The following is a 19,371-nucleotide window of genomic DNA, read 5'->3' as shown; positions in this document are numbered from 1 at the left end:
GGACCTAAGCTAAAGATCATGATGTCTTACAATAGGGAGATTGCCAAGCTGAGCAAAGATAACTTCAAGGCATGGTAGGAACTCATGAGGCTACACTTGGAAACCATTGGAGATTCAAGGCTAAAGTACCTAGACACCAAATACATAAGACCTTCTAGAACTATGACTATTGAAGAAATTGTAAAAAGGAACAGTCATAACAATATGATGATTGATATTTCTTCATCTCTTAACTATGTCAAATTTGATGAAGTTAAAGATTGTGGATCTACTTATGAAATATGGATAAAACTAAAAGCCATCTATGGAGGATCTGATAATGTAAGAAGAGATAAAGATGAAAGTCTCAAAGGATAATTTTATTAAATAAAGATGAGAGAAGATTAGAATATTGTAAAGTACAATGATAGAATCAAAGCCAATGTTTGTGCAATCAAAGCTTCAGGAGGAAAGATTGAAGATAAGATAGTGGTAAGTAAGTTTCTCTAAACACTTCTTCCTATTTATACAATCATAGTATCAACAATTCAAGAAATGAGACACAATCCAAAAAATGATTTAACATTTGATGTAGTAGTTTGAAGATTGACAATATTTGAGCTAGATAATTATGTTCTTAGTTTTAGCAATCTTGAGTTTGCATTTGGAGCCAAGCTCTCACTCAATAAGAAAGCTAAAAAGTCAAAAGCCAAAAAAATTGAAAGTGAAGATACTTCTGACTATGATCTGGAAATTATTGAGGCATTACTTGTAAGAAAATATCCCAAAGGGAAAGAAAAGTACAAAGGTCAAATTCCTTTGATATGTTTCTCTTGTGAAAATGTTGGACATATGGTTGCAAGGTGTCCGAATAGAGAAGACAAAGATGAAAATAAGCACAACAAGTACAAAGGAAAGAAGGATTTCAATAACTTCAAGGACTACAAGAAAAAAGGTAAGAAATCTTTTTTTATGGCTAAAGATTTAGATGGTAGTGAAGATGATGAAATGGTTTATATTGTTGTAAAAGATGAATTTGATGATGGAAGAGATAAAATGACACTTATCTCTCATGTTCAAAAAGATGATACATGGATTATTGATAGTGGTTTCTTGCATCATATGACAAATGATAAAACAAAGTTTAATCATATGGAACATTATAATGGTGGAAGTGTGATTTGGAAATAATGAACCATGTTGCATAAAGGGAAAAGGTTGTATCTCACTAACTAATGAAGTTAGATGCGATAATGCTTGGGTTGAAGGAATAAAACATAATCTACTAAGTGTGGAAAAGTTGAATATCATTGGATTCAAGGTTGAATTCATGAATAAGAAGGCCAAGTTACTAGATGGAAAAGGAAATCCAATTGGGTCTTGTAAACAAACCAAAGGTAATCTATTATACATAGATCTTACTGAAAGTTCATGTTTCATTGCTCAATTAGAAGAAAGTTGGTTATGGCATAAAAGGCTATTTCATGTAAACTTTGATAATTTGATCAAGATAAGCAAAAAAAAAAAGTGAGAGGTATTCATAGTTTGAGGAAACTTGATATGAGCCTATGCAAAAATTGTCAAATTGGTAAGATGGGCAAGACAAGTTTCAAAATCAAGAACTATCATTCTAAAGAAGTCTTGGAGCTATTTCATATAGACTAATGTGGACCTATGGTAATAGAGAGCTATAGTGGACATAAATATTTTATTCTTTTTATTGATGATTATTCTAGAATGATGATTGTAATGTATTTGAAAGATAAGTCTGAAACATTTCAAAAGTTTATGTGGTATCTGGAAAGAGTAGAGAAAGAAACCAGAAAGAAGCTAAAGTGTTTGAGGTTAGACAGAGGTGGTGAATTCATTTTCAATCAATTTTGCATTGAAAGAGGAATTAAAAGTCAAGTATCAGCTCTTGGTACACCACAACAAAATGGTATAGCTGAAAAAAGGAATAGATTCATCATTTATTGTGTAAGAACTTTGATGATTGAAAAGAATGTCCTAATCAAATACTAGAAGCAAGAAATCACTATTGTAGTGCATACCTTGAACAAAGTACAGCTGAAGAAGACACAAGTCAAACTCCTTATGAACTATGGTATAGCTACAAACCTAATGTAAGTTACTTGAAAGTATCTAGTAGAAAATGTCATATCTTGAAGGAATCTAGGAAAGATAAATTTGATGTCAAAGGTAATGAATTCATATTCCTAGGATACTCCCATAGAAGTAAAGCATATAAATGTTTGAATTTATCAACTCACAAGATCATAGAAAGTGCACATGTAAGAATTGATGAATTTGCAAAAAAGAGTGAAGAAGAGAACAACAAAGAACCTAAAGATTATAGAAATTTTATCTACAATCAACTTAATACATTTCAAAATCCAATAGGATGTCAGTAGACTTCACCTCTTGAATCCCCAAAATCTTGAAAGGAAATCAAGTTGCAAACACTACAACCCGAGTCATAGTTTGAAGGACCCGAGTACCATTCGAAAGCTACCAATCTGCTGCAAGAGAAAACTGAGTCTAATGAACTTGAGTCATAGACAATGGGATCCAAGCTTGATACAGAAGATCATGACAAGGCTAGTGGAACAAGTTCTAAATCCAAAGTATCTGTATTCATAAGATATGTCAGAAGGCACCATGCACCTGATCAAATCATTGAAAATAAGTTAGATAGAATAATGACAAGAAAAAATTGAAATGTACCTATTTTCTTACTGAATTTGAACATAGATTGGTTAAATATGCTTTGGATAATGAAATTTGGATTGAAGCTATGAATGAAGAGATGGATTAGATAGAGAGAAATAAAACTTGGAGTCTTGTTCCTAGACCCAAGGATAAAAATATAATTGGTACAAAGTGGGTTTTTAGAAATAAGTTGAATGAAGATGGAGAAGTCTCAAGAAACAAAGCAAGGTTAGTATACAAAGGCTATTCTCAAGAAGAAGGTATTGATTATGGTGAAACTTTTACTCTAGTTGAAATATTATAAGGTGTTAGAACTTTACTTGCTTATGTTGCACATAGAGGATTTAATGTTTATCAAATGGATGTAAAAATTATATTATTTAATGGAATTCTTGAAGAGGAAGTTTACATAGAACAACCATAATGTTGTGTATATCCTTAAAAAAGGGATATGGTTTGTAAACTACACAAAGTATTTTATGGTCTCAAGAAAGCTCCCAAAGCTTGGTATGAAAGACTTCATAACTACTTGATAAAGATTGGTTTTTAAAGAATAAATAATAATAGTAGCCTATACATCAAAGAAGGACCATAGAAGAAGATTGTGTTGGTAGAAATCTTTGTGGATGACACGCGGTTTATTGGTTCAAATGATGACTTTTGTAAAGTATTTTTAGAAGAGATGAGTAAAGAATTTGAGATGTCCGTGTTTGGAGAGATAAAAATTATTTGTTGGATTGTAGATCCAATATAAGAAAAATGGTATCTATATTACTCAATCCAAATATATCAAGGAGATAATGAAGAAATTTAGAATGGAAGAGTCAAGACGAGTTGGAACACCTATGTTTGTTGGACATAACCTTTCAAGGAATGATGATTTGAAAGAGATACATCATACCACATACAAATCAATGATTGGAAACTTTTAATATGTAGTGCACACAAGGCCTACTATCACATTAGTAGTTGGTATATTGAAAATATTCTTAGCAAATCCTAATAAAAATCACATGATGGAAACCAAGAGAATCATGAGGTATCTAAATGGTACTAAATATTATGGTTTATGGTACAAGAAATGAGGCAATCTATATTTGAAAGCCTTCACAGATGCTGATTGGGCAGGAAGTGTTGATGATAGGAAGAGCACTAGTGGTGGAGCATTCTTTCTTGGTAAAAGACTAGTGCCTTGGACAAGCAAGAAGTGGAATTGTATTTCTTAATATATAGTAGAAGCAAAGTATGTGTCAACAATAGTTGGCAGGTATGATGGTAGAGATCAAGGATCAAATGGTTATCTTCTATGATAACACCTGTGCAATTAATATATCAAAGAATCCTATGCTACATACTAAGACCAAGTACATTTCTATAAAATATCATTTTATAAGAGAATTGGTGCAAGATAAAGAAGTAATATTGGAATATGTGAATACTAAAGAAAAAATTGCAGACATATTCACTAAGCCATTACCGAAGGATGCATTTTTGTATCTAAGAGGTAAGTTAGGGGTTATTCCCTTATCTAAAGCTCACTAAGTGAAGTTTAGATATGCATCGACCATCTGAGCATGTTGAAAATCAATTAGTTGATGTAGTATTGGAAAGGGTGAAATGTATAGGAATCAATACATTAGGTACATTGAAATTTATTGAATGTTGTCTTTGGCATGAGATATCAAAGATGAAGATTTTTTTTTCATATTCAATAAAATTTTATAGAGGGAGAGTTATGTGATGAGGAATAATTACTTGCAAAGATGTCAAAGAGAGGATGAACTTGGTCTGGTATCAAAGAGACAGTGTTTGATATCATCAGAAAATGTTGAAAATAGAGTTTGTTGATAGAGGGAGAAACTAAACACACACAGAGTTTACATTGATATAGGGAGTTCTCATGGATGAGAATTAGAATGAAACTAAGGATATTTTCCTTACCTTATTTTTCTCTAAAAATTTCATTGTATTATGACATGTGGTGTTGCCATCAATCATAAAGAGGGAGATTGTTGAATACAATTGGTTAATTATCTATTGTCTTTGATATTATACAAAATATTGTATCTTTAATAGTTAATTTATGTAGAGCTCACTTAGGAATTGAAGACAATTTCTTGTGTTTGCCAAGTATTCCAAAGTTTTCCAAGTTCAAAAGACAGTGTCAACTAAGTTCACATGGAAGAAAAAGAGAAGTTCATAGAAGATTGAATGTTAACTGAGGTCACTTGGTTAATGAAGGAAAATTTGGATGGAACTAGTGTTGACTGAGCTCACTTGGTTACCATAGAAACTTTGTAAAGATGTAGTGTTAATCAAGTTCACTTGGTTAACATAGGAAAATGATTTCTGAGTTAGTGTCTACTGAGCAGGGTCGGCTAACAAAGGATTTTCTTGTTTTCACATATTAAGTTCAATAGATTTGTTTGTTAGTTCTAGTTGATTGAGAAGATGAATATTAATTATTCTAAGTTGTATTCAAGATGACTTGACAATGTGTAAGGCATAAATATAAGGTCAAGTTGAGGATTGAATGTGTGCAAGTGAAAGAGAATAGAAGATGCCAAAAGGAAGTGAAATAGAAGGATAAGTAGAATATCCTTATAGAGCTACAAGGATACATTCAATCAGAAAGGATAAAGTATACAAGCCAAAATTGAGATTTGTAATTAGAAATTTAGTTGCATTAGAAATCAAGTCATCTCATTATTAATCTCTAACCATTGTAGTAGTGACCTAAATCTCTTAATAGATATGGCTTAACATCTATTTGTAAATCCTCTAACAAGGTTGCATTTCTAGTTTGAAGTTTTTAAAGACCTATAAAAAAGCCACTCCTAACAAGGTGATTAAATCCTCTAATAGGGTCACACCTAATAGTGGGTTTTGTAACCTCTAACAGGGTTGGCTCCTAATAGGGCTCACTTCAAAAGAGTGAAAATTGGTAACTAGTTACAATTGGTGGTTTTCCCAAATTGGGTTTCCACGTTAGATCTTGGTGTCACTTGTATTCATGCTATTTCTTTTTGTGTATGCAAATAAGTTAAGGTTAATCACATAAAATATCATAATATTTACATGTTAAGCAATTGTTGAGTTACAATATTTACTAGTGTAAACTGACTGCCTATGTGAATACTAAGCATCAGTATTTTTAGTGAAGTTTGTGTTCTGTATTGACATCTAAGGGATTTGGGATTTATTTTAGTGATAACTAATTCACCCCTCCCCTCTCAATTAGTCCTCTTATATTTCCAAAAATCCTCATAGTGATAACTATGGAAAGAATAGTTGTTTATAATATTTGCTATTTTATATGTAGGCATCAAGGTTTGACCTAAATCTCCACAAAAACCTATAGTTCTCAAGATCTATGCCTTAGTGATTAAAACTAGGTGAGTCATAAGCTTATAAGTTCTTTTTAGGGGTATATCAAATGTACAACTCAAGGTCATAAAACTCATCCATATAGCTCTAGATAAGAAAGAGATATCTGAATAATGCACGGTGTTAATAATTTGACAACTTAATTATTTTATAAAAGAAAATATAATTATTAATTAGAATTAAAGATAGATCTTAAAATAAATAAAATAAAATAATTAGGCATCTATATCAAATATAAATTAGAATTAAGCATAATTAATTATATCTGAAATGAAAAGAAAAATATAATGGAAACATATGCCAAGCTTAACAAAATTGAATTTTGCTAAGAAAGACCTAATATGAATGCATAAATGATATGTTTCATAAATGATTGCATAACACTAAAATGAAATCAGATGTAGGGAGCCATGTTCACAAAAATGTAAGAGTGAGAAATAAGTTTTCCTAGTCTATGAATGTGTAATGTCCCCATCTTTTTAGCATCTCAGTAGAGTTCTTAGCCTTTACATTCTCTGAAGGCTAATTTTAGCAATAAGGATAAATTGATTAAAATAATTTCCTATAAACTCATTAAATAAATTAAAATTAAAAAATTAATTTAATTTTCTAGAAGCACAATTAATTATTGCATTGCAAGTGAGAAGCTTCTAGATAGTGCATTTTCTAGAAATACAACTAATTATTGTATTGGAAATTGGGAAGTTTCTAGAGAATGCAATTAAATAATATTTTATTTCCTTCTAGAAGGGTGAAGGAAAAGAATAAATAGAAGTGAGATCTTCATTGTTAATAATCCAATAAGAACTTAGGAGAAGAAACTCAGGTTTCTAATTTTAGTTAGCCATTAGAGAACATCAACTCTACAATGTTGCAACCATTTGAGATTGTGAAATATCCACTAAATTTGATATTTAGGAGAAATTCAATTTAGGATTTCTATTTGTGCTTAAATTGGAGAATACATTTATTTTTGGCTACTACAGTATGCAAGAACGATGTTATGCTACAGTATTTATTTTTTATTCATCTCCATTCTTAAGCATCACTATTATCAGGTTCCTCATGGAGCTATTAGTGGTTAACATTGTAAAAAAAATTTAGCGCATATGATTTTGTTGTGATGATTCAGAATCAGATTTTGGCATTACTGTAGTCTTGGAAAAATTAGCAACATTGTACATGAGAATGAATTTAATAAAGGAGATACATGTTGCATACCATTTTTTTGACAAAATTTCCATCTAATAAAATATATTATCAACATAATGGTTGTATGTCAATTGTTTCTCAAAATGTCATTTGGTTGTAGGTATGCATTCTATATCTAGTTTCCATGTATATGCATTGAAAATACCAAAAGAACTGCACTTGCATATTAGTTCATTGTAAGAAGCATTGTAATATCATTTGTGAACATTCTAAATTTCTTAGCATTGAGAGGCATCATACAAGCTTTTGACAATATTCCTTGAGCTAAAATCAATCAGTTTGGGCAAGGGATATTACATTGGTATCGGAGCCTATTTTGCAAAGTGTTTGACAAAATGTCAAACAACTAATTGGAGAAGAATTTGGCATTTCACAAAGTTATAACCAGTTGGGATCATACATTGGCATCAAAGCCAAATCCTACCATCCTAATGGTTTAACAATCACAAGCCACCTGGGGTTGGCTCTCATAGATTTTTCACTATTAGGCAAGCTTTGTTTAATAGGGAACAATATTTTATTAGGTAGCTAGACACCATGGGTGATAGCCAAGAGTGCAACCCACCAAGACATAATAGGAATGAGGATAAGGAAACAAGGTAATTTTTCAGAGCAATGGTTACAAGACAAGCGTGAATGGCTCAGGCTTTGTAGACACTCACCACCTTTGTTGAGTGCATGAACCTATAGGAAGATGGAATTAGGAACAAGGGGATAATAGGAGTGTAGTGGGATCACCTAGAGCTCATATAACTCTTTCAAGAATATCAGACAAGCCCACACATCCTACCTTTGTTAGAGAAGAACTAGTACAAGAACCAACAGAGGAAGTTGGGGATGATACATATGTAGATATCCTTATGGCTTCAAATGATGAATGGGAATTATTAGATCCTCAAGTTTGAGAGAGGATGACCTTTGAATGCTTTGTAAATCAGATGAGAGAACATTACAGGTCACTTAGATAGGATAAGAGGCCTAGGGGTCAAAATAGTGAGTCGAAGAGGGCTGCAGGCAAGCTTACTATGCCTACATTTGATTGGAGTGGTAAGATGACAGCTCAAGCTTAGATTCATAAGCTTGACACATTCTTGGCGCTAAGGTGAATGCTAGAGATTGACGCTATAAAATACACCACTTTGTATTTGGAGGGAGTATCACATGATTAGTGGTACCATGGTATGGTAACACTTTAGCATAATCAAGTGACAAAGTACTAGGACTTTGTAAATAGGTTGGTTGAAAGATTTGACAAGAAAGATCTAGAGGTTACTTTCAAGAATTATCATAGCTAAAACAAATAGGAAACTTACAGTATTTCAATGATGAATTTCAATGGTTGGTAGTCATGGTGCCAAACATTTTAGAGTGTGGATTGATAGTTCTTTTCATTGATGGCCTATCAAGACCACTAAGAGGTTGGATAAAGGCATTTGATCCCACTTCTTTGCAGGAAGCTATAAAGAAGGCAAGAAGTATAGAACATGTAGTCCCAACAAACAAATTTTAGTCCAAAGGAGCATCTTCTAGTAAGGATAACAAACCATTTTATAAAAAACCAGAGAGGACTAATTTAAAAAATAAATCTAAAGATAAAACTCTAGCATCTTTTGACAGGAAAATATTAAATAATTTGAGGAATAAAAAATTTTGTTTTTACTGTAAGATACCCTATGATGCTAATCATGACTATCCTCTTAGATCAAAGGGAAAAGGTAACAGTGCTATGTGGGCATACTAGGAGGAATCATAATTAGATAATTTAGACATAGATTCTTAAGGAAATCAAGGATAGTGATTTTAGAATGGTCTCTTTCCAGAGGATGGTTAGATTGATTCATCATGATCAGGTAGAATGGTTAGCAGAGTGCACATTAATGCCATCATAGGAGGGATAGAAAAAGATAGAATATCCTCCTGATATTTAGGAGCTTAGAATTAAACACTCTAAGGTGTTTAGTGACATTCAACCAAGTAGACCACTAGATAGGGGTATTAAGCACATCACTGAGTTAGAGGAGGGGGCTAATCCCATCATGATTACACATTATAGGCATCCAAAGAGGTTGAAGGATGAAATTGAAAAAACCATAAAGGAGTTACTTGTTATGGGTCACATTAGACCAAGTAAGCCTTCTTTTGCTTCTTCAGTGGTGTTGGTGAAGAAGAAGGATAGGAAATTGAGGATGTGCATTTATTATAGGATGCTTTATAGGAAGATAATTAAAAATAGGTACCCCATTCCTAGGAACGATGAGTTGATAGATGAGCTTCATGGAGCTTGCTTCTTCTCAAAAATAGATTTGAGATCAAGTTATCACCAGCTTAAAGTTAGAGAACAAGACATTGAGAAGTAGCCTTTAGATGTCATTGTGGCTATTTTGAGTTTGTAGTTATGCCATTTGGGCAAACCAACATAGTTGCTACTTTTTAGGCAACAATGAATAGGGTTTTCTATCCTTAGTTGAAGAAATTTGTACTTGTCTTCTTTGATGGTATCTTGGTGTACAGTAGATCATGAGAGGGGTATTTGGTTCACATTAACATGGTGTTGGATATATTGGGCAGAGAGTCCTTATATGTGAAGGAGTCAAAATATGATTTGGGTATGATATAGTTGTTGTATTTGGGTCACATCATTAATACAGAAGGTGTATGCATAGATCCTGAAAAGATTTGTGCCATTGTGGAGTGGCCTTCACTAATGAACCTTACACAGTTGAGGGGATTTCTAGGTTATGTGGTTTCTACAAGAGGTTTGTGGATGGATATTCTAGGCATGTAGCACCCTTGACAAATTTGATGAGAAAGGGAGCTTTCTTGTGGACTTCTAAGGCACATAAGTGTTTCGAGAAATTTAAGGAGTTGATGACTTCCTATCTAGTATTAGCATTACCAAATCTCAACAAACCTTTTGAGCTATGCTCAGATGCCTCCAAAGAGAGTGTTGGAGTGGTATTGATGTATGAGAAGCACCCTATTGTTATGAGAGCAGGAAATTGAGAGGGCTAGAGAAGAGCTTCAACATATATGATAAGGAGATGTTAGCCATTATGCATGCCTTGGCTAAATTCATGCAATATTTGGTAGGTAGAAAATTTTGTATCAAAACTGACCATAATAGCCTAAAACACTTTTTGGGGTAGTGAGATCTCAATGATAGGTAGCAAAAGTGGGTGAGCAAGTTATAGTCCTATGACCTTGATATTACATATTTTAAGGGGACACAAAATGTTGTTGTTGATGATTTATCATGTAGGCCCCATTTGAGCTTATTGATGGACATATCAAAGGATTGGAGACAATTGATCCTTGCAAAGTATGCAAAGGATGCATGGACAATTGGATTCATAGATGGAAATATTCAAGATAGCAAATACACCCTTGTGAATGAGCTCATCATTTACAAAGGGAAAAAAATTGGTTCCAGGCTCAATAGTGAGGAGGATGGTTCATAAATATTTTGATGATTCACCTAAGGTAGGAAATCCTAGATTCTACAAGACATACCAATAGATTAGAGAGTGCTTCACATGGAAAGGGCTCAAACCAGAAGTACTTCAGTGTGTTAGGGAGTGTCCCGCCTGCTAGCAGAATAAGTAGGAACACTCCTATCTAGCCAATTTACTTCAGCCACTTCTGATTCCTAATAGGAAGTGGGAGTGTTTATCTATGGACTTCATCACAAGACTACCTAGAGCTTAAGGCAGGGATTGCATATATGTGGTTTTGGATGGCCTTATGAAGTTTGCACACTTCTTTATGATTACTGCTACATACACTACTACATGGGTGGTAGAGTTATTCTTCAAGGAGATATTCAGATTACATGGCTTACCTTGGAGCATTATGAGTAACAGAGACAATAGGTTTATGAGTCACTTTTGGCAAGAGATATTTAGGTTGTGTATGACAAAGCTCACTCTAAGTACTAGCTACCACCCTCAAATAGATGGTCAAATAGAGATAGTGAATAAATGGGTGGAGGGATAACTCAAAAATTATATAGCAAGGCAATAAAATGCATGGGTAAAGTGGATTTATCTCTGTGAATATTGCTACAATAAAACTTATCACATTTCTATTCATATGTCACCCTTTATGGCCCTATATGGGTAATGATGCACCCAATTTTATGGATCTAATTTTGAGTGATAGTAGAGTGCCTAGTGTAGGTGATTTGTTACAAGAGAGTCAAGACATTGTTAAGACTCTCAAGGATAATATAACCAAAACACAAAATTAGCAAAACCAATATGCAAACTAGAAGTGGACTTAGTAAACTTTTGTGGTTGAAGATATCATGTATCTTATGTTGCAACCTTACCATCAATCCACTCTCAAGAAGAGTGGTGCCGAGAAACTTAAGCCATGATACTATGGTCCATTTAGGATTATCAAGAAAGTGGGAGACGTGGCATATGAGTTATATTTGTCAATGGAGAGCAAGGTGCACAAATTTTTTCATGTTTCATGCCTCAAGAAGATGCTAGGACATCATATTATTCCTTCTACAGTACTTTCACCTTTGGATGGTATTGGTGCCAAAGGCTATCATTGATTTTAGGGAAAGGAACTTGGGCAGCGTACTATAAGGGAGTATTTGGTGAAATGGAAGGACCTCCTAGTAGAGGATGTGACATGGAAGAATGAGGAGATTTTGTAGCATCCAAACTTGAAGTTGCTTGAGGACAAGCAATTTTAGGGAGGGCAGACTATAATGTCCCCATCTTTTTAGCATCTCAGTGGAGTTCTTAGCCTTTACATTCTCCAAAGGCTGAGTGGAGAAATAAAGAGAAATTGATGAAATTAATTTCTTATAAAGTCATTAAATAAATTAAAATTAAAAGGTGACTTTATATTTAATTAATTTAATTTTCTAGAAGCACAATTAATTATTGCATTGCAAGGGAGAAGCCTCTAGAGAGTGCATTTTCTAGAAATACAACTAATAGTTGTATTGGAAAGGGGCAAGCTTCTAGATATTGCAATTAAATAATATTTTATTTCCTTCTAGAAGGGGGAAGGAAAGGAATAAATAAATGTGAGAACGTCATTGTTAATCATCCAAGTATTGTGAATTGCATTTGATAAGAACTTGGGAGAAGAAACTCAAGTTTCTAATTTTAGTCAGTCATTAGAGAATGTCAACTCTTCAATGTTGCAACCATTTGAGGTGGTGAAATATCCACTGAATTTGGTATTTAGGAGAGCTTCAATTTAGGAGTTCTATTTGTGCTTAAATTGGAGAATACATTTATTATTGGCTACTATAGTATGCAAGAACGATTTCGTGCTATAGTATTTATGTTTGATTCATCTCCATTCTTGGGCATCACTATTATTAGGTTCCTATTGCAGCTATTAGGAGTTAACATTGTAATTATTTTTTAGGGCATATGATTTTTCTGTGATCTAATTCAGAATCAAATTTTGGCATTACTGTAGTCATTATTGTAAGCTCATTTGTCTTGGCAAACTCATAGCAACATTGTACATGAGAATGAATTCAATAAAGGAGATACATGTTGCATACCATTTGTTTGATGAAATGTCCATCTAATAGCATATATGATTAGCATAATAGTTGTATGTCTATTATTTGTCAAAATGTTAGTTGGTTGTAGGTATGCATTCCATATCTAGTTTCCATGTATATAAAATACAAAAAAGAACTACACTTGCATATTAGTTCATTGTAAGAAGCATTGTAATATCATTTGTGATCATTCTAAATTTCTTAGCATTGAGAGGCAGCATAAAAGTGTTTGACAATATTCCTTGAGCTAACATTAGTCTGTTTGGGCAAGGGATATTACATTGGTATCAGAGCTTGCTTGCAAAGTGTTTGAAAAAATTTCAAACAACTGATTTAGAGAAGAATTTGGTGTTTCACAAAGTTATAAATGGTTGGGGTTATTATAGAATGTGAGCTTGGACTCTTGGGCATAGTTTTCTTTTACATTAGAAAGAGAATGGTCCAATTAGCTAAAGATATTTGAAGAAAAAGTGGATTTTTCTCCTTCTCATGTAAAAATGAAATATGCCTAAGATTTCTAGTTTGCATGCATCGACTATACCTTGTTTATTAACATTGTAAAAGAAATTTCTAAAACCAATGTAAAATGAAATACTCTTAGTGTATTAAATACAAAAGAGTATGGTTTTAGTCACTAATAAACAAGAAAATACCACATAGATTATAAGTAATCAATAGTTATAACTTTGCACAAACATGCATAAATCATATGGATAAGTGGAAGGGCCTTAATAAATTGAACCATGCCTTAATAAGGATGGATTTGAAGTTCAAATGGAGCATAAAGTTATCAAAAATTAACACACATGAAAGCATTAAGACACAATAGTAATAAAGAAGATTTGTAGAATTTATAATAATGAAATCACAACTTGTAATTTCTATGACTAATTATATTGCACCAATATCATAGAGTAAACAAGGTTAGTTACAATGTAGGGTATCTATTAGAACCAAGATTGATTAGATTTTTTATGATATTATTTGTACAATATAGTTACAAGAAGTGTAAATTAAGTTAGATTTTGTTTTTTAGTGTGTCAAATGGTGGTGGTCGTGGAAAGTTCATATAAGTTGATATTTTTGTATATGTGGATCTCAAGAAAGGCAATCAAGATATGAAACAAAATTGTAAAGAGATGTAGGAAAATTATAATTTTAGTGATTTCAAATATAAATGTAATTAAATTAGTAAAAACAAATGAATCTAAAAAATGATTTGATTATATATAACATTTTATATCAAAAGAATTGTTTGCATAAATGTGAACAAGATGTGTATGGGGATTATGAAAAGATATTATCTCCCTAATCACTATTTCCTTTTCTATTAGAGGAAATGATTAAGAAAGGACCATGGCTAAAATTCTTAATATTGAGCAACAGTAGAAAATGTTCAATGAATTTTATTAAATAATTGAGTTTTCAAAGTCTAGGTCTAATAATTAAAAACATAATTGTCATTAAAGAAAATGTAAAAGATTGATTTCATCGTTAGGGAGAATTCATCACATGGTAATGATTTTTGTTGAGAATAGCAAAGAAAAATAACCTTGAAACTTGATAATACAATATTATTACATTCAATGATGGGAACCAAAAGATAATATAGCATGCGCTGCTATGTACAATTAGGAAAACATTAATCTAATATCAATCAATTAAACAAACAACTTAGATCATATTTAAATTTTAGACTACTAATAAATTATACATTGAACTTTTATTCTTTAAATTGAGTAATTATGTTTGACTTATAGCCAACGATTGTTTGTTAGGCATCTAATTATTATAAATCACATCAGTGTGCCACTAATAATTTCTTTTGGTTTCATATGGCATCAAATCATTATAATTCTAGTTCACCACTAATCATCATTTTTGTAAGGAATAAACTATTCTCAAATGAATAATAATTATTTCAAGTAAAGGTAAATTTAGAATCTTAAAAGGCGCATTCACATCTTCTATGATGTAATTTTTTATTTTATTAATATAAAAAAAAAATGAATATTAGAAACTTTACTTATAATCCACAATTATAATGTCAACGAAATCATGAGTTCCTAAAATTTGAACCTAAATTACATATCCGCAAACACTCAATTAGTTCTCTTAACTCAAGACACAAAACTTGTTTTCTTCTAAAAGTATTGTTCATGCAAATAATGAAGCTTTAAATTGAGAAAATTGTGGTATCATTGATATAGACCACCAAAGCTCATGATTTAATTATTTAACTCAAGACACAAAACTTGTTTCCTTCTCAAAATATCGTTTATGCAAATAGTGAAGCTTTAAATTGAGGAAATTGTGGTACCATTGATATAGCCCACCAAAGCTCATGACTTAATTATTTATAGTACAATTGGATTGTAGATCACTCAGCCTGTCGACTTTTAGCGATTAATCATCATTAATTTACTATACCCACTAAAAAACTTCACTATTATCTCTTTCCAACCAACCCCACAAAGTAAAAAGGAAACCCCATGCATTTGAACTTGTACATACATATCTTTTAATCCACACACGGATTTCATAAGCACCAATATTGAAGAAAACTGTAGGCAAACCAGATAAAACGTTGAAACAATAATAAAAGGTGGGATTTGAAAGCTGTAAAGAGAAATTTGAGGAATCGTATGATACACAAAGAGTCGGCAAATGAGAGGATTTAGGTTATTATCATCTAATGAAAGAATAATGTTGTTTATAATCCATGTGAACATAACAGCACGCCAAGGAAATGAAAAGAGACTTGTCAACTACCCATTATAAGAAAGCTTTTGAAGTTACCAGATGTACAATATAATGGGATACCAATATGATCCATGTTCTAGTTTGAGAAAAAGCTGGCTAATTTGTTTTGTTGCCTACTGTGGCAGGAGAATCAACTCTATGTCGGCGTGATACCTTGCAGATGGTTGTAATCCACTGATTTATTGGAGGCGTGCCAACAAAGTGGAATTGATAAGCTCGTTGACTTTAAGCCTGGAAAAGAAAAGAATATACGTGCATGCAGTGCGCCGCATTTGTGTCGTCACAAGGACGATGGATGATGGAGAGAATTAGCACTTTGTTCACGGTTTGCCGGCTGGTACATGTTATACTCTACCACTCTTCTTTTCTAGGGTTGAGTTGGTTGATGGAAGCGTGAGTGGAGCTCACCATGATGTAAGCCTATGTTTCTAATGGTTTAAACATCATATACTAAAGGTTTGCATTCTATATTACAAGTGTTAAATAGTCAAAGTTGACTTATATTTTCAAATTTAGCTTCTTCCTTAATGTATGATGTTTAAGGATGACCTTCCTTTCTCTTAGAAATTTGATATGAAAATAAACCAATTCTTTACAATGTCATAAGAGAAATCTTTCTTACCTCTTGGTTCCCTCTTTGCAATTGGTGAAAGTTTTCCATCAATCTTTTTATATTCATTACTTATGACTTTTTGTTCTCTAGTGAAATCACAAGTAGTGCTTGGACTTTTGGTTAGTACTATTTTATCATTTTGCACACTAGCTCTAAAAGTAGTCTCAGATCTAGGTAAACTCTATTTCAATCTTGATTCATGTGCTTGCAACTTTCCAATCAATGTTTCTCAATTGAAATTTAGTATGACTAGTATAATTTATTCAAAGGCTAACACTTTGTTCTCATTAAGTAGGGTTTAAAGATCTCAAAATTTTGTAACATACCTCAACCTAAGTTATAGATCCTCTGTAGCCCTTAATGCCTACAACAATCTCAATTACCCTTTGCGAAAATTCTCTAATTGATTCTTCTTCATGTATTCTTGCATTCCCAATCATAGCTTTCCAATTTTGAAATCTAGAATTCTTTGCACATAAATATCCTTCATAAAGTGCTTCCAACCTAGTCCAAACGTCATGAGCAAGATGTAAACATTTTACCTCAACAAATTATGATTATGGAAATGCAGTGATCAATGCTTCTCTAGCATATATATTGCACATGAATAGTTCTCTTTCCTTAGGTGTACAAGAAGATAGATATTTTTCATTCGTGATTTCCTTCTTATCCTTTGTAATCATTGATTTGTCAATTTCCATGTATATAGGAAGTGAATCTTCATTTTTTATTTAAAACTATCTATGTGGTAGGAAATGTGAATCAAGGACACAAAACCTAATATCACCATATAACCTACTTTATATGTGCAGGTGTGTGATATAGAAGAGTGGAAGAGATAAATCTTTTCATCCTAGTTCTAGAAGACTAGGCTGAACGAGATCAGTTCTAACCAAGTGAACAAGGAGCACTAATGCAGACTAGGTCTAGAAGAATAGGGGAAATATGTCTAAATCCTTAAATATTTTTAATGTAAGTATATATGCTAGATATAGATATGCTAAATTGACAAAGGAAGGAAAAGAAATCAACTTTGAATTCCATTTTCTACTTGTTGTAGTGATCAAAATGGGAGGAAATCTTCAAATTCAGGCCTGAAACTAAGTGACAAACGAAACCCAAACATCTTTTAGCAATGCGTCAATAGTGAACTAGTGCACCAAGGATGTAGTGTGACCCTAATTGACTATGTCCAACACTGATTTTGATTTAACAAATTTGAAGAAAGTCAGAAAGAGTGCTCCAATCTCCAAACTATTTATTAATTTCATATCTGCATCATGCAAAAAAAGAATTTTATTGTTTATGGGGGTTTGCCTCAATCAAACCCTAGTTCAGGAATTGACCTTGATTTGAAATAACATGAATGTAAAGTAAATGTATGAATTGACCTTACAAAGCCAGATCTCTTGAGTCGAGTGCAATGTGGTTGACTTCACCAACATATTTGGAAAAAGAAGATAAAGATGAATGGATGTAGAAGATGTGGCAAAGGATCTTGAATATTTGAATAATATCTTGAAGATTAACTCCTTTAATTTCTTGAGTGATTGAATCCTTGATCTTCGATGGAGAAATATTTGAAGGCTTGAAGGCTTGAAACTTGAATGCTTGAAAGCTTGACCTTATGGAGGCTTGAACACTTGTGATGAGATGTCTTTAAGTGATTGTGGATGAGAGATGGAGCAAATGGAAGGGTTTATATAGAGATCAGAATTGAATAGTTCCCCTAGGCTGAGTGTCATAGAAGTTTACATTTGATATATCTGAAACATAAGACCTGAAGAAAATGAGCCAAAATAGGGCCTCATCAGGGGTGTAGACTATCCCTTATTGTCCCATTATGGGTACACTACACCCATAAAGTATGAAGGACACAATGTGCCCTTGATTATCAGGTGCACCAACCCCAAGGTCAATCTAGGGGCCCCAAAACATGTCTCAAAGCCCATAAATCATGTTTAAATTATGAGGAAATCCTATTTCAATTCTAAGAGTAGATTCCAAGTGGGAAAGTGGATGGAAAGGAAGAACCTAGGGGAAAGATCCTACCTCTAGATTATCACTATGAAAACAAGAACTTTAAAAAGGATCAATTAGGTTTTACTCAAATTCCACCTACCAAAAAGGACAGAAAAAAGGAAGAAGAAATGACATAGAGAGGGAGATTGATAATCTTGCATTAATTAGGTGCTAAACCTTCATTAAACTGGAGTGCTTACAATTTTAGATGATACATTTATCCCCTACTTTAGCAAGAGGATGGACTCAATCCAAACTCTCGGTAAAGTAAAGCACAAGGAATATGATACTCTTATTAAAATCTAGGAGAAAAATAATAAAGCCCCCAAACAATTTGAGACTTTTCTAACTCCAAAATTATAATGAGAGAGATCACTAACCAAAAAGAAAAGGGGTGATTATCTTTCCTAGCAAAGTCCCCACCCTATTGTGAGTCATTGAAAGAGCTACCACAAAAGATTTCATTGAAATAGTCTAATAGGGTGGTAAGCCGCTAGTCAACCCATTAGAGGACATAGCCATAGATCAACTCTCTATGTATCATCATGGTAAGGTTTGGCAAGGATGTGTCACCCATATATGGTACTTTAGAAAAATATTATGTGTGGCCCATAGATGAGATTTATCATATGTGCATGTAAAGGAAAGAGAGGCCTAATTTCAAGGATGCTCACTTATTGGATTGAATATGTGCATAGAGAATCCATTCTTTAGGATTGTGCATGATCCATAAAGGGATTCATCAAAAATTTACATTTAAAGGGAAGAATGAAGTAGTAATACATAGATTTGATGCTAACTTAGGAAGCATACCAAGAAACTAAGGCTAAAGTACCCCAAGCTAGACTCAAAATCCATATTCACTACCCCATGATAGGAATGCAAGAATGAGCGGAGCACATGCCCCCATCTTAAATTCATTTCTAACACTTTAAATAAGGGAAATGGTTTGAACAAAGTATACGTAAAATCATCAAAAGACATTTTTGCTATGACATGCCTCCAACAATGGCAAAATCAAGGGAATTGGAGACATAACATGCAAGAGCACATAAGGGATCTACTAACTCTGGGGTCAATGTGATTATATGATAACATGTTACAAGTATTATATCAAGAATTACATTTCATCATCCCCCAAAGGAAG

The sequence above is a fragment of the Cupressus sempervirens genome, chromosome 2, assembly GCF_028749045.1.
Source record: "Cupressus sempervirens isolate cs-2001-9-10 chromosome 2, ASM2874904v1, whole genome shotgun sequence".
Classification (NCBI taxonomy): Eukaryota; Viridiplantae; Streptophyta; class Pinopsida; order Cupressales; family Cupressaceae; genus Cupressus; species Cupressus sempervirens.
This window is presented reverse-complemented; position numbering follows the sequence as displayed.